General features: G+C 40.2%; 1 pseudogene; it reads right to left on the bottom strand.

The window, feature by feature from the left end:
• Positions 1-386: 386 nt before the first annotated feature.
• Positions 387-16,786, bottom strand: LOC127756238 (tetraspanin-3-like; annotated as a pseudogene).
• Between the last annotated feature and the right edge of the window lie 4,871 nt (positions 16,787-21,657).

The raw sequence follows: 21,657 nt of genomic DNA, 5'->3' as shown, positions 1-21,657 counted from the left end.
TATATATATATATATATATATATATATATATATGTATATGTAACTAGATTTATTAACATCTATTATAAATATAGGCAATACATCTTCCAGACTAAAACGGAGGTAGTAGTAGTTTTAACGATCGACGACGCCGGCTGGAAGTTTGCTGAGCGTGACCGGCAGCGGAAGGATGCTGACATCAAAGTAGCGATACCGCACAAATGAATGGAAAAATGACAGACTGGTGAATAGATAATAACCAAAATGCCAAAATTAATATTGCGTACCCTAATCGCTGAGTTAATAAAGTACCGATATATGCACTTATAAAAACCGACGATTCAGATTAAATTCCAGAACTAGTATGATATTACACTAGAGAGCCTTTCTCAATATAGATGGCTTAATACCATACACTCATTATGCATGCTATTTACAGAGTCAAAGCATATTGATAATACAAATAGCATGTCTATAAAAGAGAGACGACTCTTATAATCTTACTGTACGCGTCGTCTATAAGTATGTCGCCTATGCATTACGTGAAAAGATTATACGCAGATATTAGCCGTCTAAATTAAGCCACTGCTCGTTCTCTAATTAGTGAGTACCCAGTGTCTAGTCTTGGTCTCCAATACTTGACGCCTGCAAAGCATGAAAGAAAGGCTCCGACCAACGCGAGAATTGGATACAGGGCATCGAAACTCCAGGCTTTCTTGATGTCGTCCAGGAAGCCAGCCTTGCATGAGTCGCACTGGAAGCAGAGCGTCTGTTGGTTGTTGCTCCACCTGCTGCAGTCGACGTTGGTCGCCGCGGCAGGGGCGCCTGCTGCTGCTGGTGTTGGTATCCACGTCGTCCCGTTGACATATGTGAAACCACATGTTGTCGGTGGCTTGCAGCATCCAGACTGCCAAGTGCAGCATATATATATATTCAGTTATAAGGCGAGGTTCCAATTAAGTGAAATATCGAAATGAATAAATAAAGAGCAATTTTACGGTCCTTGAGGAGATACCATGAAGTACCATTTTTTCTATTGTAAATTTGGTAACTCATGGTACCTACGTACTGTGAGGTACCATGAGGTACCGAAATTTAAGTGTAAATTTTGGTACCTCATGGTACCTTCTCAAGGACCGTAGAATTGCTCATAAATAAAGAAGTATTGAACAAAATATATAATCATCACTGAAAAAATAAAGCAGGGAATAGGAAAGGAAAGAAAAAAAAATGAAATGCAAGCTATAATTAACCTAGCACAACGTACGTATACTAAGCTGGAAGTCTTTGGAGCTCCCTAAAACAAAGTGGTGCACCGCTTCATCCCGAGTGCGCTAGTGCGAATCAAGTCATTTCTGTCTGGCGGGAACCCTCATCTATGTCAAACGGTCTGGTAACGGTTTAGTGGTCAGCGATGTGGAAACTCATATGTGTTAGAGCCGTCATCGATGGTGGTCATCTTTGTCGGACCTAAACAAAAACCCGTCACCACGCACGCGGTTGCATTCATGTGGTTTCAAAGGTGGACCGGCCCATACGTCAAAGAAGATACTACCCTCTCCCTTTCAAAATAAATCAAGTTTTGTACACTAAGGTTGGACATACATAGGCTAATACCGAAGTTACACCTGAGCTTGGGCTCGGGGATATCATCCATCAATCATATCGAAGCTAGCTGCTACGTACATACCTCGATAGGCGACATTACGTGCACGCCTTTCTTAATCCCATGTTCCTTGAGCCACCTTTCATACGGGGATAACTCAGGGACGAAAATGCCGGTGTCTGGGTCGCGTACCAACCGCGTCATGCCGCTGCAGACGTTCCCGTCGCGTAGGCATGTGCTGGTTGTTTCCCAGTAGTGCGGGTCGGCCACACGGCCCCTGAGCCACCCGCTCTACTCCTCCAGATTGTACTCGCGAACACTTCCGCCGCCGAGGTCCATGCCTCCGACGGCGACGTAGCCGAAGATTATGAAGGCAAGGAGGAGGGGGAAGGTGATGAGGAGACCGAGGAGGTAGCAACCAAAGAGGCACTCATCACCGTACCTCTGGCCGCACGTACCCAAAATGAAGGCGGCCATCAGCTGGAGGCCGAGAGCGATCGTGGGGCTAAAGAAGACGCCACGGCCGGTGCAAACCTTAGGGCCGTACCCATAGGTGCTGCCGCTTAACAGGACGATCGACGTTACCAACGTCAGGACACCGGCCATGCCTAGTAGATATTCAGCTCGCCTTTCCGGCGTCATTCTCTCAAATCGTCTCATCTCTCTTACCCCAAATAACGCCATCTCTCTCTCTCTCTCTCTGTCTGCGTGTGTGTGTGCGCGAGGGATTTGAGAGTTAATTAGTATTGCTCAGAAGCTGGCTGATGGTCTCCTTATATATTGCCTTTGAGAATCTTTTATGATGCTCATCCCAACTTGTTTCACACCGTCCATTATATATACCATGATACTAATATTACTAGTATTGTATATATGAATGACATTCGTCTTACCTCATTTGGGGGTAATATATCGTAAAAAAAATAAAATAAGGGAATTCATGAACCTGCCTAATAACACTACTGGAGAAATGATCTTTACTAGGTCACACAAAAATTACATTAGTCCCGGTTTGAGTAAAAACCGGAACTAAAAATAACTTTAATCCCGGTTTGAAAACCTACATGTACTTTTGTGATTTTTATTCCCAGTTGGTGTTACCAACCCCTATCATCTTTAGTCCCGGTTGTTTGTGCCAACCGAAACCCAAAATAAAAAAAATCAAAAAACTCCCCAGAGACTCGCGCGCGCTTCCAGCAATCCTTATCCGATCCCCTCCTCCTCTCCTCCTCCCATCGAACTCATCCTCTACTTCTCCCTTCTCATTTTCTCCTCCACCTCCTCCCCCTCCCCCTCTCTCCTCCCCTTCCTCCGGCCGCTTCCCCTCTCCTCCCCCTCCCCACTCCTCCCACTCTGGCAATGGCGGGCGTAGGCCGGGTGGCGGCTGTGAGGAGGCGGCGCACGGCCGCGGCCACGCATGAGCTGCGGGTGGCGGCCTCCCCTCCGGCGGTGGCCGGGCGGTCGTAGCGACAGCGGTGGCGGGATGGGAGCGATGCGGCGCACGGCCGGGCGGCCTCCCCTCCTCCATATCCGGCGGGAGGGGAGGCCGCCGGGCGGTGGCAGCTGGGCGGCGCCAGCATCAGGCGGCGGCGGCGGGGTTGTGTTTTTTGAGTTTATTTTAGATTTTTTTAAATGATTTGTAAACTTTGTTATGGATTATTTTAGATTTGAGGATGATTTTGTGAATGACTTGTGGAGTGTGGATGATTTTATGGATAGGCAATTGTGGATGATTTGTTGTGAATGATTTGTGGGGCATTTAAGGGTGACAATAAATGCAAGCAGAAAAATAACAACAAAAAGAAAAAAAAAACTAACCAACCGGACTAATGGTGCCGCCATCTTACCAACCGGGACTTAAAAATCCATCTTTACTCCCGGTTATTTTAGCCGAGACTAAAGATAGATAACTTTAGTCCCGGATTAGGTGTCCCGGTTTGCAAACCGGGAGTAAAATGGGTTGCAAACCGGGAGTGATGAGCCTTTCCGTAGTGGTGTAAAGAGATGTTGTTGCCCATAAAGTAAGCACTTAATGCAATCCAATTCGAATTACTGTCAGGAACATTTAAATTTTTAGTATATATATGATCATATTTGGAATAGATTCTAATATCTCCGGGGAATGTTCTCTCGTGTATATTTTTCTTCCAAATTCCATATGAATAGTTATTGAAAAATATTATTTTTGATAATGTAGAGTATAATGAAATGTAGCAGTCCGCCAGAATTAATTTCAAATTTGACCAACACAATGAGATAGAAAAAGAATTCAGCAGATATATGTTGTAAGTATGAATGTTATATTTATTTTTTTCAAAATTCTGCATAACTATTTGGATGATTTTTTTAAGACAAATGAAGGGAAATGTAGCAGTCCGCCAGAATTAATATCAAATTTGACCAACACAATGAGATAGAAAAAGAATTCAGCAGAAATATGTTGTAAGTATGAATGTTATATTTCTTTTTTCAAAATTCTGCATAACTATTTGGATGATTTTTTTAAGACAAATGAAGGAACATCCTCTCGTGGGGTTAACATAGTTTTCCGGTTAAAAGCTTAAAACAAAATTTCAAAGTATGGATTTTTTTGACACATTAAAATTTCAAAGCAGATTAACGAAGTTTATTTTGCCTTTAATGTCATCCAACAAGTGGTTTGGTGGTGCCAGTGAAGGGCATGGAGGTGGTGAGGTTTGTCAGGGTAGTTCCAGCCATATACCTAGCTAGTTTTTGTAGCATTAAATCAGCTGTAAAAAAAATAAGTTGACAAGATAGATAATTAGAAGAGAGAGAAATGATGAGAGAAGAGAGGTGATTGGATGAGTTTATTGTGAGGAAACCAAACCTTTGACACATATAGTTTGTATAAAGAGTGTTTGTATGACATGGTAAGTATGGGAACTACGAAATAGTGCTTGAGTTGGGATAGAAATCCTTCCACCCTTTTATCCAGTTTCAATAAGATTGCTTCATAGTCGATGCTTGTCACATGCTACCGGGCAAACAGACATGTGTGCGCGTTGTAATTAGAGACGATCTATTCGGTGCACCTTTGGGAACGCGTTGATGCCCCTCCTCAGCACCCGTACAACCTTGTTGTTTTTTTTCTCCTTTCTAAAAAAAAAAGAGATGGATATAAAAAGACATTGAACCAGGCGTCATAGTTTAGTGGTCCATGAGTGAACGAAGCTGCCATCCTTGTAATTAGGGATGAAAACGGATCGAATACGGTCGGAAGCTAGCTCTATCATTTGTTTTCATATTTTTTCTTGGAATTGAAATCAGAATCGGAAACCCGAATACGAAAACAGAATCGATTATTATCGAATACAGATACGGAGCGAATACGAATCGAAACGAATACGGTAACGAATAATTATCAAAATATAAGGCCCCTCAAAATAAGCTTCTTAAAACGAGGAAGATATGTAGCCATTAGTTTTCAAAAACAAAACATCAGTATTTTCAAATTTTATCTCTATTTATAAGGGCAAGGAGGAGATAGAAAATATTATGTTTACTTTCCATATAAATTTATGTTATCATGAAACAAATAAATTAATGTGTATCACTGAAATTTTCATAGGCACATTGAAATTTTTGAAAATTGGTTGAATATTTTAAATTTTGGGTTGAACATTTCAATTGAAAGTTTTTAAACATTTGAGTGGTTATTTTTCAGAATTGAATTTTTTCATTTGTTTGTATGTGGACCATTTAAGGACCCGCATGAAAAAAATCAATTTTCCCATACGGGTGACTTAAGAAGCCGTATGCAAAAATAAAATTTGGAAATTTGAAACTAATTTATCTCACTCATATGAACTCCAAATTGGATGATTCTTTTTTCTAAATATTTCTAAAATCATGCTCTATCATGTTATTGTGTTCTTGCTGCTATTATTTTGGCTATTTTTTCTTGTGACTTTGTTTTATCAATTAAAAATTTGAATTTCAAAACATCAAATAATATTTTGAAGATGTAATTAATTTCACCTGTACATGAACATGAAAGTCGCAGAGCTCATCAAGACATACAACTTTTATTTTGGTCATTTCTTCATTCGATAAATTGATAATAATATTTTTCACAAAGTTTACATATCTCTCTTATAGTTTAATAAACCAAATGAGATAGATGCAAATTTTGTGAACAATATTACAATCACTTTGTCGGATGAAGAAATGACCAAAATAAAAGTTATAGATCTTGATGAGTTATACAACTTTGTTGTTGATGACTTTTTCAGTTGAAATTATTTAGTATTTCAAAATATTGTTTGAAGTTGTCATATTTTGAAATTCAAATTCAAACGGTTCAAACAAAGTCATATAGAAAAATGACCAAAACAAAAGTTGTAGATGTTGATGTGTTATACAACTTTGTTGTTGACAATTTTTTCATTTGAAATCATTTACTACCCGGAAAATTATTTGAATTTCTTATATTTTTAAATTCAAATTTTATATAGTTTAATCAAACTCGGATGGAGAAATGACCAAAATAAAAATGATAGATCTTAATAAGTTATACAACTTTGTTTTTAATAACTTTTTCATATGAGTTGATTTAGTGCCCTTAAATTCGTTTTAAAGAGCCACATATAAAATAAAAATTGATTTTTACATTGAAAAAAATCCACCATTTTTTTCACCCCCAACCTTATCCTCTTGACTCTTCCTCTCCTCTCTCTCTCACACACACTTTTTACTCTCTCTCTGTCACTTCCTCTCATCCACAGGCGCAGGGCGGCGGCGGCCGGCCAAGAGCGGCGCGGGGCGGGGCAGGCGTCGACCGGCCGAGAGCAGCGCGCGGGCTCGCGAGGCGGGGCAGGCGGCGGCAGCGGGAGCCGCGGCGGGCTCCCACGGCCGGCGGCGGCGGGCGGGCTCGAGCGGTGGCTCGCGCCGCGGCGGCGTCGGCGGGTGGGAGCCGCGGTGGGCTCCCGCGGCCGGCGGCAGCGGCAGCAGGCAGGCTCGCGCGGCGATGGGCGGCGGCAGCGTGCAGCTGGCGCGGCCGGCTAGCCGGCTAGGGTTTCTGGGTTTTTTTTTTGTTGTTGTTTTTTTTTTGCTGAAAAATATCTCCGGATATCCAATGAAAAATCCTGGATAGTTTCCGACCGTTTTCCGATTCCGTCGAATATCACCCTTACTGTATTCGTTTTCGTATCCGAGAAAAAAAAATCCGAATTCGTTTTCGAATCCGAGAAATTCCGGATAGTTCCGACCGAATTTTTCCGAATCCATAAATTGGTCCGGACGGACGGAAACTATCCGAACCAGTTTCATCCCTACTTGTAATGGAGTATTTTCGACGTGTCTGTGGGAATGCGCTGGCATGCCTCCTTGACAACCATGGAACCATCTATTTGTCTTTCTTAATAATAAAATAGAGACTTCGATACAAACACTCCGAATCACTTGTTCCGTCCCGTTTTATTAGATTAGGTCACATCTTATTACACGTTGAGTTATTTTGGTACGGAACGAGTAGGCACCACCAAATTGAAGACCTGAATGGTTGAGCACCTGACATTGCCATTCTTGTAATGGATTCTATTCGAGGCTCCCGTGGAATAAGTTGGCATTATTTCTCCTCAGCAGTCTTGGATCCATCTATTTTATCTTCGTTTCGATCTTTCTTTTTTAAGAAAAAGACTTAGATACAAAGACTACCATTCACCATCAAGTGAAGGACAGGCGAGCGCCTTATGTTACCTTCCTTGTAATGGAGTTTATTCTATGAAAATGTGGAAATGCGTTGATACGTCTTCTCGATGGCTTGGACACATCTAATTTTCTTCTTCTTTTTAAAAAAACAAGACTTGGAATGTAAAAGACTCCCACAATGTGCCATTATGTCAAGGAACCTAGAGACTAGAGGTTGGCACCTGGCGTTGCAGTCTTTCTAATAGAGTCTATATCTAATATACGTGCCCGTGGGAATTAACATCGTCTCTTCAGCGCGGTCTTAATTAAGCCTTCTTCTTCTTCATCATCTTTAAAAAAAGAAGACTTGGGATATAAGACTCCAAACCACCTGCATTATATGAACGAACCTGGAGATGAGCCAATGACGTTGCAAGCACCTGGAGTCTATTCGCCGTGCATGTGGAAAGACGTAGGAATTAGAGACCCGTGTGCGAATCACATAACATGGCCCTAAATTTTTAAAAACACTGTAGAATCAAAGTTTTTTTTTTAAGGTAATGAAAACTTTATTGAGCTTAGTCATTCTGAGAATACTCTCGGCCTCTGCACCATGACAGCGTAAACAGCCAACAAACTTCAATACACTCAAAATAAGAGAAAAAACCAATGTGGAAGATCAATGCCCAACAACCCAAAAACTAGGTCGCCACCCATTTGCCGGGGTAAAAAAACTCCTTGACCACCTACTCCAAATGTAGACAAGCCGAAGTGACAAAGTCCTACAAATTTGGTTTATAGAGAATAAGCCATGATCGGAGCCAATGTGTAATCAAGAAAATAACCTGCAAAGGAGAAGAAACAATTTTGCTATCAAAAACCATATCATTCCTTGATCCAAAGTCATGAGAGCCAAATTGCCCAGTAATAAGTTGCTGCCGCCCCTGGTAAGACAAGAGATCTAAACTATAGAATCAAAGTATATATCTTCACTTAATATGGATTGGTGAATTGAATAAATAAACTCCTATTTCATAACCAAAATCATACATTTAAGAAGACACGATGAGGATTGATGAAATAAACAAATAAATTCCTGCGTGTTTATAACATGAATTTGAAACTTAGAGAAGAAAAATAAAGTCGGGAAATGTAATGGCACAGTGAACGACTCACGAACTGATGGATGCACACGGACATACTCCCTTTTTGCTGCATTGTTGGTTTCTTGCTGCTGCGATCCAACGGAGATTAGGAATATTATAAACTATAAAGTGGTAGATCCGTTGAGCTCTACAACTTTGGTATGGAACACATCTCCATCAGATGTCGTTTGAATTGTAGATCTGAGATTTTGTAAAAATTAATATGGTATATTATAATGAATATTTAGACCTTAAATAATAAAATAGTCAATAAGAAAGTTGTAGATATCATGGAACTCTACAAATGTTGATATAAAGTTTGTCTTCATCTGATTCCGTATAAAAAAGTTATGTATATCTACGTGTTTTTTCTAAAATTTGCTCAATGTCTGCTGATATCAAAAAAATTCCAGATAGTTTCCGACCATTTTTCAATTCCGACGGATAGTACCCTTATTGTATTCATTTTTGTCTCCGAGAAAAAAAAATCCGAATTCGTTTCAGGATTCGAGAATTTCCGGATAGTTACGACCGAAACTATCCGAATCCGAAAAATGGTCCAGACGGACGGAAACTATCCGAACCAATTTCATCCCTAGCTGTTGTACATATGCCTGCGCGACACCGAATTGTCGAGTTTAAGTAGCACGCGGGCGGCAATGGATCGAGGGAACAAGGATACGGTCTTTGGGCCTGGTAGTCCTTGTGAGCCTTTTTCTTTTTTCATTTGTTATGGCTTGCAAAATATTAACAATGCCAATGTCCCTAAAGACAACAACTATAGAACAAATCATCACATTGACAGTTGACATTAGTCGAATTACTAATAACCAAAGCTTTCATGGTGCAATAACTATGAAATCTATATCTTCTATGGTGATCCATAAAAACAAATATGATTTGGCTTTGAATAAATATCCAGAACTCATGAGCCAAATCATACTTTAAATAAATTGTATGCCAACTTACCAATTCCACTACTTAGAACTGGCATTTACAACATGTATGTATAATATCAATTTGATAAGCAAAAACACACATGTGCTAGATAGCAAGCAATCTAACATGGCAAAGGTATATAATATAATGATGAACACAATAAACCCATACCTTCCCTTAGCATCCAACAAACGGCGGCTCAAAGGTGAGATGTTGTATCCATCGCCGTTCATCTTCTCTTGATTCCCTCATAAGCATAATAACGTCTTGCCCCCCAAGCAAAATCGTCTTTCTTGATTGCACGTTTTTGAAGGGAAGATTAATACCCATAGCATCATGTGAAAAAGACTTAACTTTGATGACTGATGATTCTTTTTTCATCAAATTGGAATTATCACTACTTTAGGAAATCACCGGTCTCTTAACTTTTACTTCTTTAGGTCTCCACATTTGCTTAGGTGCTATTCGAGGTTCTAAATTATTACATGTTTTGTTCTCTACATCTTCGGCCTCATTTTCTTTTTGATCTATGGCCCGAAGACGTTGTATCCTCCTCTTTTGAGAGCGAGATAAGCCAGTAGGTATCCACGTCGGCTGTGGTTGTTTTTCAGGAGCCAAGCAATGATTCTTGATATTTTTAGTCGAAGTGAAAACTCTCGTGCTACTCTCAATTTTCTCACTCTTCTCCAATGCCCCCCGCCAGATCGGCCTCTTGGCCCAGTCATTCTTCTGAATGACATAATACCAAACTACATACTGCTGCGAGTCAACACAAATTATGGATAGGAAAGAAATATCTGCATAGTAGAAAATATTTAGCACAATTGCATCATCCTTTAGAATGAAAATGCATTTTTGTTGGTTTATTAGTCAAGGTCCAGGAAAACTCGCATATATTTTCCTGTACAAATATCACAATTTCCTGTCAACTTCATAACCTGGCTTCTCCCATATTTCTAACTTTGTGGACTGTATGATGTGCTCGGCCTATGTGCTCTGATTCCTAGCTGCAAACAAAATCAATATCTTAAAAGAGAGATCTCATGATTAGTGTTTAGAATTAAATTAAAAAAGTAGCGTCCCATGAATAAATTCTGCAAACAAAGCTAACACCGGTAGATAAGACGAAAATATGCTTCCATGACAGGAATTAACCTTTTTAATACAAGGCATGACCATCAAAAGTTTACATGTACAGTATGCACAAAAGGGGTGGTAAATCATCACCTAATAGTTATGTAAACTACTGCAACAGCATACTTAAGAACGATTCTTCAATTCAGTAGTACATAATCCTATCAATTGATATAGAAAACTAATTATACCCAGTGATTGCTCAGGAAACTAGCAACTGTATACATTCTCCTGCTGATAAGTCATCAATCGATCATCAGTACTGAATACATGTATACAAGCACTATGACCCCACATTGACATACTTTGGAACAAACTTGTATTGAAAAATACCCAATTACAAAGGCAAATCATGGATGAGACAAATATGCTCATTCAAACCTCAAAATTTACATACAGCGGACATTTCATTCTCAGTTTTATATACTTCAGGTATGTCCAACATATGTTAGAAAATATGTCCATGTAACCATTCAGATTTATATACTTTGGACACATTCAGTATTTGCCGTATTATATACTTCAGATAAGTCCAACATATGGCGGAAAATTGCCAGTCGATATGTCCATCATACCATTAAGATTTATAAACTTCGAGCATACAAAAATTCAAGCATTTCATATAACTGAGACAAAATCTTCACCAAACAAAATCAAGTTTAAGGCATGTTTTAAACAAAGAATAAACAAATGTTCCTAACATCAGCAGCGATTCATATCATACTGCAAGTTTAGACAACCAATAATGGGTGAAATTTGACTTTTGTGCAACAGATCGACAGAGAAGGAAGCAAAAAAATTGGCAAAGGGGCTGGGAGGAGGAATTTGAGGAGATATTAGGTGCGCCGTGAGAGGGCTTTGGCGCCATATGCAATGATTTGGCGCCTTAATGAAAATTTGGCGCCGGTAATTTGCTAAAGGAATGTGATTTGCCGCCATGGAGGTGGATTTGTCGCCACTAGATATTTGATTGAAGTATTAGTAGATAAATAAAAAGTTAATTAGATCCATGTCATTATAAATTTGTCAGTTTTAAAAAATATCATCCCAATTCACCTAATTGGAAATATGCCGTTATAATTCTTCATCTGTATGAGACATGCCATTTTCTACACACTGAAGACCGTTGGATCCACGTACCATTGTAATTTCGTATTGCCCAAAATGTCTGTCTCCACCTCGCTGACATGTAGGCCCTGTCTTCCATCTCTTTTCTCCCACGGCCGATTCTTCTCCTTCTCTTCTCGCCCGCGTCGAGCCCCGACGTCGCCGGCCAGCCACGCTACACCGTCATCCCCTCCCCGAGCTCCGACGCTACCAGAACCTGCTTGCCCAACGTCGACACCCAGGCCACTTATGGCATTACCCCCTCCTCGAGCTCCGACGCTGAAGCACCGAGCTCTCAGCCGCTTTTCTCCACCTTCCCAGCACGTTGGATCAAGCGGCACAAGTTTTGACATGTGGTTGCAAGCAGAGCTAGAATGCTAAAGATTAAAAAATAAAAAAAGATTTTGGGGGCAGTCCAGTGGTAATTTTTTTAGTGATTAATTTAGCGGCATGATAATTATGATGCCTTCTTTTACTTTCTGTTAAACCGTAAGTTACTTGGTTTATTTATTAATGCTGAATTCCTCACAACTTTAATTTATTTATCACATACGTAAGCTTTTTCCCCTTATATTTCTGGGTGGAGTGGAAGCAGGGGCCACGATGACTTGTCGTTACTTCCTAATTAAGCAGGTAATGCAAGCTTTCATCGTCATCATTTTGTCAGATTCCTTATGTTCCGAACAATACTTGGCTTTAATTTTAGCAATCAAAGCATTAAACACCAATGTTGTCTTCAACTGTTTAGGAGATTTCACAACACACACTTCCATACATCTAAGTTACTAATATATGGCCACAGAATTTGTGAATTACGGGAACTTGTCAAATTTATTTAATTTTCTTATCCATCTGAGGTTAAATAGAACCAAAAAAACATGAAGTTTCTGACTGTCGATGCTAATATAGCATTTATCTACCTATTTATGTCATAGTTACGACGATGTTTACTTCTATTACTGAATAATGATTATCTTGATTGTCAACGGTGATGTTGCTGATCTTCGTTGACCGTAGGAGAAACCCAGAGTATGTTAATCAGCAATATCTAGAGTTACTATACTAATATAAGCTTATAAATTAGTATTTTAGATTGATCCAGCAAACTAGGGTGAATTGCTGAATGTTGCCTCCATATAATGGAGCAACTACCATGCCGTTTGTTTTACGGAGCTGATCTCTAGCATGGTAATACTAATACAAGCTGTAGTTCAGTAAGCTAGGGTGAATGTTGCCTTAGGGCATTATGCTGGAGCGACATCAATGTTGTTTAGTTTACTGAACCAAGATCTAGTATTGTAATATTGTAGTACTAAAACTCACTAGGAGAACTCCTCATCTCTTCCGGTTGGTAAAGTTGTGCAACTTTTGTCCCGGTAAAGATCCCTTAGTCCCGTTGGAGTAATAAACCGGGACTAAAAAACCTCTTTAGTCCTGGTTCTTTTTGGAACTGGGACTATTGTGGAAATCGCCTCACCCAGCAAAGATCACTTCTCCAATAGTGACTTGTTTCAGTTCCAATTATTTCTAAAACTCATAGTCATTTGCTTCTAACTGCAGAGGGATGTGATAAAAAACAGTAAAATCTCAACGTTCTTTGTTTGCATCCTTACATGGCTTCCTCAGTAGTCTAGTTCAGGGCCAGGTTTTAGGCAAATAAAAAGTCGATGCAAATGCAGATCTGATCCACATAGATAATGGATATCAAAGGTGCAGTATTGCATTGTATAATATTTGTGGAGAAGTTCTTATTCATCCAACATTTTTTATTAGCTTAGTGCACTCTGGTTAAAATGTCTCCTAAAAATCTGCCTTTATATTGTTCCTCAAAGTCATTACTGCCCGGTGTTATTCCTAGAAAAATCTTGTTCTGAAAAATTTCTAAATTCTCTTTCCAGCTTTTCTCCCTTACCCCAACAATGCTGCCATATCATTTTCTAGACTGTACCTTGTTTTGGCTAGAATAAGAAATAAAATAATGGAGCCTTTTTGAGATTTTGGTTTTGAGCCAAAACAACTTCAGTATATGCCATAGTTACTTCTTTGGTTTAATTCAATCTGTAGCGAAGTACTTGTTTGATGTATACGATTCCATGTAAATTTCTATGGGCTGACATTAAGATACCTTCATGTTCATCAACTGCAGGTACTATAATTTTTTACATATTCAAGACTTGTATTGTAGTGCAGTATACAATGCAAATGTACGCATATGCAAGCAGTTTGTCTTGGAGCAAAAATGATTATTCAGTAGTTTATCTCATCAATGGATGAAGCGTGCGGCAAATAGTTTTATACACACTGTACAAATAGATACTCTCTAACCTTGTGTTTAGAAATTGTATTTGTATTAAGAATTTCAGATTGGTCCTATGGATTGATGTAAATAACATTTATTTTGTTTCATATGTGATATAGTTTGTCATGTTGATCTGTGTTATTTGAGGCACGTGCTATGCTTGTAAGAGATATTTTGAAATATTTTGGTACATTACTGGTTAAAATGGAATAATTTTGAAATCAATAGTTTTATAATTGGTAAAAAAATCATTATGTGATATTGCAGGTAAAATAACAGCTACTAGTACCTGTATTGTGCTATTTATTCGTGTTACTAGTGGCTAAGATATGTGTTACCGGCTCTATGTCAAGATGTTAAGGTTATAAAAAGGTATTACTAGCGTAGATGTGGTAACATCTAATATGTGCTACAATATAATAGCCGTCACACCTATTTTCTATACGTTGGAACACTTGCTATGTGCTACTAGTTTACTAGACCTTGAGCTAACTTGGGTAGTAGGATCACTTATATTTTGTATTACAGCATAGCTTAGTAACACGTTTTTAGGCATATTATAGCACAATAATGGTGTTCCTATAATCCTTCTATAACCTTAGTCGCCATCGCCCTAGCTCCCATCGGCACCCACTGGCACGCTCCCGTCGCTGGTACGGAGGAGAGGAGCTAGGCGGGGTAGGGAGAGGAGAGGGAAGGAGAATACTAGATAGAGCCGTCGCCTGTATAGAGGAGAGGAGCCAGGCGAGGCAGGGACAGGAGAGGGAAGGAGAAGACTAGGGAGAGGAGACGGGAGGATAATACTGAGATAGTGAGATGGGGAGGAGTAGGGAGGAGAAAAACTTAAAGGATAAGACTGAGCCCGGCAGGTGTAAAAAGTCACAGGCGGGCCACTTAATTGATCCGCCTACAAAAATGGATTTTTTTTGTAGGTGGGCCTCTTTAGAGATCCGCTTGCGAAAATGGATTTTCGTATGCGAGTTTATACTGGGTGGCTTTTAAATCTAGTTACATATGGGCCTCCTTTTAGGCTGTGTTATTCCCCAGATTTCCCAACTCACCTCTCTCGTTTTCCGTGTGCACGTTTTTCAAACTGTTAAACGGTGTGTTTTTTTGCAAAAAATATTCTATACGAATGTTGTTTTCAAAAATCTTATTAATCCATCTTTAAAAAAAAAAGTTAATACTTAATTGATCATGCAATAATGCGTGCTGGTGCCCAACCCCTCCTCCCGAATGCAGCCTTAGTCCATCTACCAAGAAAGGGTCCGTTCGAAAAAATTGTTTTTTGTAGTGAGAATTTTTGACAAAGGTTCTCGCTTCAATAAGTTCTGTCCAATGAAGAATTGTTGAGAAACTTAAGGGCATTCTCTTGAAATAATAATTAGTAGGGACTGCTCCTTTTCAGATTTCTATCCAATGAAGTTACATACGAGTTATGGTATTGTTACATACGACTTATTGTGTACTTATACTCTAGTTACATATACTCTAGTTACAATATACTTACATTTCAAAGTTTTATAACCAAAAATAACTTGCGATAGTTTTTTAGGTGGTGTTTAGATCCAGGTACAATATTTTAGTCCCTATCACATCGGATGTTTGGACACTAATTAGAAGTATTAAATATAAACTAATAATAAAACTAATTGCATAAATGAGAGCTAATTTGTGAGGCAAATTTTTTAAACCTAATTAATCCATAATTAGCACATGTTTACTGTAGCATCACATAGGCTAATCATGAATTAATTAGACTCAATAGATTCATCTCGCGAATTAGTCCAGGGTTATGAAATAAGTTTTATCATTAGTCTATATTTAATACTTTTAATTAGTGTCCAAACATTCAATATGACAGGAACTAAAATTTTAGTCCTGATCCAAACTGCCACTAATAGTCTTCTTTCTTTTCTTTACTAGATCGAAAGCTCGATCTCGAGCATTACCTAAATCCGGCCCAGCAAACACACCGCACCGCCTCCTCAACTTTTTCCTTCATTTGTTGGATCATCAAACCCGCAGACACAATGCACCATCCGGCCTTCTCGGCTTTTCTGTTTGTGCACGACCAAATGCCGGTGACAGTGCATGCGTCAATGCGAGCCCGCTACTATCCGCCAGCCACCATATTCTGGTCTGGGAGGACTATTGGAAAAAAAAAATGTGGTGCAAATCATATGTAATAAAAAAAAATCTGAAAACTACCATTGGATCTAATGTTGGAGATTTGTCCACGTTATCCAATCAGATTTAACCATGAGTAAAATTTTTATTAAAAATATAGGTTTTACTCTTAATGACGTGGATAAATTTTTTACGTTTATTTCTTAGTTTTAGTTTAACGCTACCTAGTTTTTCTCGACTATCCGTGCTGAGCGGCACAAGGAAACAACACTAAACAACACTAATGCATGTCTTCGTCAATTTTAAGACCTCACTATAAAATTCATGCTGAGCTTTTCAATTGGTCGGTACGGATACTAGTAGGTACTATAAGGGCATTCATGGTGCGCCACACATTTTTACCGAACCTCACTTACCACCTATGCTAGCAACGGTATTAGCTACAAGCTCAAGGTCACTCGTGGTGGGTCCCACCACTCTCTCTCTCCTTTACTTTTCACTTTTTTGCTTTTCATCGCCTTCTCCATTGCGGAGGAAGCGAGTTGTCGGCGCCGAGAATTTCCCGGCGACGGACTCGAGCAGAGCTGCGATAGCCGGCGGCGCTCCACCTTGGTCTCCGACCAGCGGGCGCAAGCTGGAAATAGCGCGCAGGGCTCTGCCTCGTTCTCTGACCGCCGACGACCACGGCTCCCACACCCCTGTGGCGGCCTCTCCCCTCTCCCCTCCGACGCCGGTACAGATCAGGGAGACGGGGCCATGAAGTGCGAGGCCACAGCCTCCACAGCGCGGCCACGCCATTCTCCCCCCTGCTTTTTCTTATGAAGATGGTTTGGTTATAGGCAAAACCGAGCTGGCAGAGAATCTCCTACGTGTAAGGATAGGCCGAATGCCACATGTATATAGTGTGAATGGCCTAATATTCGTTCTTGCTTGAAGAGTCGGCATTTCTTTCCTCCCAAGTTCCCCCCATTGCTTTACACCTTTTTACTGTGTCGCTGATGCTGATTTGATGTCGTGGTCCATCTAGTCCACGAAGCAAATACATCCCTGGAAGGTGCTAGGCAATATCCGGCATCACAAAGCAAGAACAGTCTTTGGCGGTTTGGCCTCACACTCGTTTTCCCAATGCAAATCATTCCAATTTTTCAACGAATATAATTGATGTGATGTTTCGTATGCATCTATCACAACGATATAGGCCCTGTTTAGGTACCACCTAAAATTTTTCATCATATCACATCGAACATTTGAACACCAACATGAAGTATTAAATATAAGCTTAAAAAAATAACTAATTACATAGATTACAACTAATTAATTTGTGAGACGAAACTTTTAAGCCTAATTGCTTAATGATTTAACAATGTGGTGGTACAGTAAACATTTGCTAATGACGGATTAATTAGGCTTAATAATTCGTCTCACGGTTTACCGACGGATTTTGTAATTAATTTTTTTATTAGTGCCCGAACACCTCATACGACACCCTATTAATACCCGACACCCTATTAATACCCGATATGACATGCCAAAACTTTACACCCGTAGGTTGTAGTAAATATTTTCAGTTGATGTGAAAAGTGGAAAATGATTTCTGAAGTTATAACGTCCTGGCAATAACGAGTCAAACATTAAGCAATATTTACAAAAGATCCGTACTCCCTCCATTCCCTATATCCCATCCAAAATGTAAGGGGCGGACTGCCACTAATGCAAATAAAAAATATTATCACTTCCTCGTTTGACCCCATAATAAAATACAATCCATATGTATCTAATTGGATTAGAGATATCGAGTATAAAGGATTTAAAAAATGAATTTATAAGAGGGGGAGGAATTAGTTAATTGCATGTACGTTTTATACCATGGAATATTGAAAAATGTAGTTTTTGTTTGGGAAGAACAGAAGACCTGAGGTTTAATAGACCCTTTGAATCTATAGTTTTACTAAAACCATGTTTTATTAAATAGGCAATAGAATATATTTTTAGATAATGGGCAATAGAGTATATAGAAACCTTAAAAGTTTGTTTGGACCATGACTGCGTTGTTGTTTGGGGAAGACCGGAAGAATTGCGAAAACGCTTCGTATCGAGCGTCCGATACGAGACAAACTCCGGACGGTCGATGGGGCCCACCTTTCCCCCATCTTATCCTCTTCCTTCTCATCCCCAACCTCTAGTTCAACTTCTTCTCAGCGTCTCCATGCTGCTTTTAGTTTAGAATATAATACATGATATTTTAATAAAAATCCACCCGCACATAAATATTCATAATAAAATTTCACTCACATTATATAAGAAGGTGCCCGCGGATATGCGGGGGCTACCTTTGTAGTTCTAATAAAATTGAAACATGTGTTTCAAACCATTTGACTCAATATTTCATACGTGATAAAGTTATGTTTCAATGGGTGTCTACACCGTGTTTCACAAAATTCATGCAACTAACTGAACCTACTCTACATCCATGCATGCATTTAGCGACGTTCAAAATGATTATTCTCCATAACTACTTATAAAATCTACGATCCAATCACATCGTTTAATTGGTTGCAATTAAATATTTACAATAAGATACCACATAATTAAATTCTGATGAAAAATACATATGTTTCAATCCGTTGACACTCAAAGTTTCATATGCGATAGTAATATGTTTCAACGTCTATCTTCATTGTGTTTCATAACAAAATTAAATGTTTCAGTGACTATTTTATTTTTTCATCATGTATAACTAAATGTTTCACCGGTGATCAACTACCACATTTGACCGTCCGATTTTTTAAGAGACAATCGGACGCCCGATTAGGAGTTTCTTCCTTTTCTTTTTGGCAATCGTCTACAATAGTCCTTAACTCTTCATTTATATTTGATCTCATCTCGCATTTATTTTTCTCAATCACTAGAGTAGCTCCCAACAACTTATTACGTGCCAAATTTTGAAGGAGTTAAAAGACAGTAAAATCAAAGAGTTGATTTAAGTTTTTATATGATGATAACATTGGTGGTTTGCAATATTTCATATGTGATACATTGATTTCTGGTCATGATGCTTTGGAGTTCAATAGATGGTTGTTTTGTGAAGTGATTGTGCAAAGCTTTCTCCGGGCGGTCAGACCGGCCGGGTGCTTGCGGTCAGACTGCCTGGCCCCACGGTCTGACCGACAGGGTTTTGTTCGGTTTTGGTTTCAGGTTATCTAGTCTTTTTCAGATTGTTTCTCTGTGGATTTGACTTCCAGATGTTTTCTATGCATACCGATGTTGTTGTTATGCTAATGTGAGTCACACTAGGATGAACTTGTGCTCGGAATATTGTTTCTTTGTTGTTGCATGTGTGGGTATTGCTTGAGGCCCCGGAAAAGTATTGCCGGTGATAGATCGGAGTCGACTTGGGAGAAGTGGACGTCCAGGGATCAATAGATTATGCGGGATACTAAAGGTTAGTGCTATAAAAGTTAGCCGATATAGCAGAACGACGACTAACCTTCTCGATCGATTCAGTCATTGATCACCCAACACACGCCAGATGACGACAAAGGAACACACGATATTTGTTAACGAAGTTCAGACGAATCCTACATCTCTGAGGCTCTGATTACAGGCGCTCCTCCCCAACCAATATATATGCCTCACACTAATACGCTACACACGTAGTCGTCTCCTTCGATCTGATTGGTACCTTCAAGTTGATTCAGGTAGGCAGGCAGGCACGTGGAAATGTAACAACTTTCCAATATCTTAAGGCAAAATTTTCTTACAGGACATCGTGACATCGCGGTTTTAGCTGTAGGACACTACGCGAAGTGCCTTTTAGGTGAAAACACAATAAAAGGTTGAATATTTGCTGGTGGACACCACACCCATTAAAAGAATAATTTCCAGGTGAGGAGGAGAAAGAAATCACGTGAAATATCAAAAATGTTCTTGGGCCCACATGTCAGCACTCCTCTCTCTCTTCTCTCTCTATCCGGAGATGGCAACAGCAAATTGTACTGGTGCGTTTGCTTGGCGGGGATTCAGCAGCTCGCCTGGACGGGGACTCGCTCGATTCGCTTGGCAAAGCGAACGGCGGGCTCCTCGTGGATCCGCTCCACCGCCGTGGGGAGGAATCCCGGTGTTGACGGTCATTATCGATCAGTTTCGACCGTCAATATTACTAAAGTAGAGGAGAACTAGTGAAGCTTGCAATGCATATACCTGTTAGAATAATAATACTCCACTAGTATTAGGTATACTAACCTTTTGTAGAGAATGACAATAAAGTGGAGGAGAATCGACATAAACTCAGACGTTAAATCAATCGGACGATGTCAAGAACCAGACTTATGTATGAATGGGCCAAGAACTCAGAATTGACATGACAAGTTGGGCCAAAATTCACAAGTCTGCGGAGAAGAACAACAGAGGAGGCCGCCAGCCGAACCATGGGCTGGTTGGGCCGGCCCCAGGTTCGGCCAAACCAGAGGTGTCAGGGTTATGGATACCACATACCTAATAGTAGTTGACTAAATCTCGGCAGGACCCACCACATACCATGTCCTATACGGAAACAACCTGCGGATATAGGAGGAATTCCGGATAAGGAAAGACAACTAGAGTTCTACATGGAAACGACAAGTACTAATCGAATTGTATCTATATTGGTTTCCCTAGTTCTACTTGGACAAGGGGACACCTATAGGTAAAAATACAAGGCCCCCTAGGAGGGGAGGAGACAATCAATACCCACCATAGACGGAACAACATACAAGCCAACATACGCCAGGACAAGACGCCGAATATCGACTTTAGGGATAGGCACGGCTAGTCCCCTACAGTGTCTCCGGATACTGTTAGGAGAGACGAAAGCACTATCTCTGATCTCGTCGGGCACGGATTCGAGGAGGAAGACTACCCTATTATCAACTACGAGTCAGACCTTCAGACCGCCATGTCGACAACAGTTAGATAGGCTACCCGAAATGTTGTACTGGTGTGATTATGGTGAATGTGAGCAATACCGGCTTCGGTCAACAGGATGTAGGGTTATTACTTGACAATTCAGGGGCCCGAACCTATATAAAAATCCCTGTCTCCGTCTCTTTTACCTCAGTCTCGCGTATACCCTAGTACCAACGATCCCCATACTATGCAAATACCGGAATCGCGACATCGAACGTCGACAGTGGCGCGCCAGGTAGGGGGATTTTGGTGCTTCAGGATTTCGACGAGATTGGTTCAAGAGATGGATTCTCCGACAACAAGCTACTCGACGACTTTGGCTGTGGAGATCTAACCCGACCGGAGTAGGTGCCCCGATAAGATCGGAACCATTGTCGTCAACAACTTCATCTATCAAGATCGGAAAAACGTCAAGATTTTTGTCATCGTGAAGAACAGACTATGTCGGCATCAGGACCAGTCCAAGACCAACCCCTAGCATATGCGCCATCAAATTGGTGTGAGGCGCCGGCCGGCCGAGTCCGAAATCGAACACGGCACCGATCTCCACCAGTCGATCGATCGAGCGCATATGTCCAATAGGAACACGGCACTGACCCACCAGCGTTAACGTGACCGTGTTTTACCAAGAGCCCATTTAACCGACTTGGAGCATGCATGACATCAGCACGTGGGACCATGCATAAATCAGATCGGTAAACTCTCCGTACGGTGCACATGCAAAT

The sequence above is a fragment of the Oryza glaberrima genome, chromosome 12 (genome assembly GCF_000147395.1).
Source record: "Oryza glaberrima chromosome 12, OglaRS2, whole genome shotgun sequence".
Classification (NCBI taxonomy): Eukaryota; Viridiplantae; Streptophyta; class Magnoliopsida; order Poales; family Poaceae; genus Oryza; species Oryza glaberrima.
Note: the sequence above shows the minus strand (reverse complement) of the source record. Positions and strands in the feature narration are given on the sequence as shown.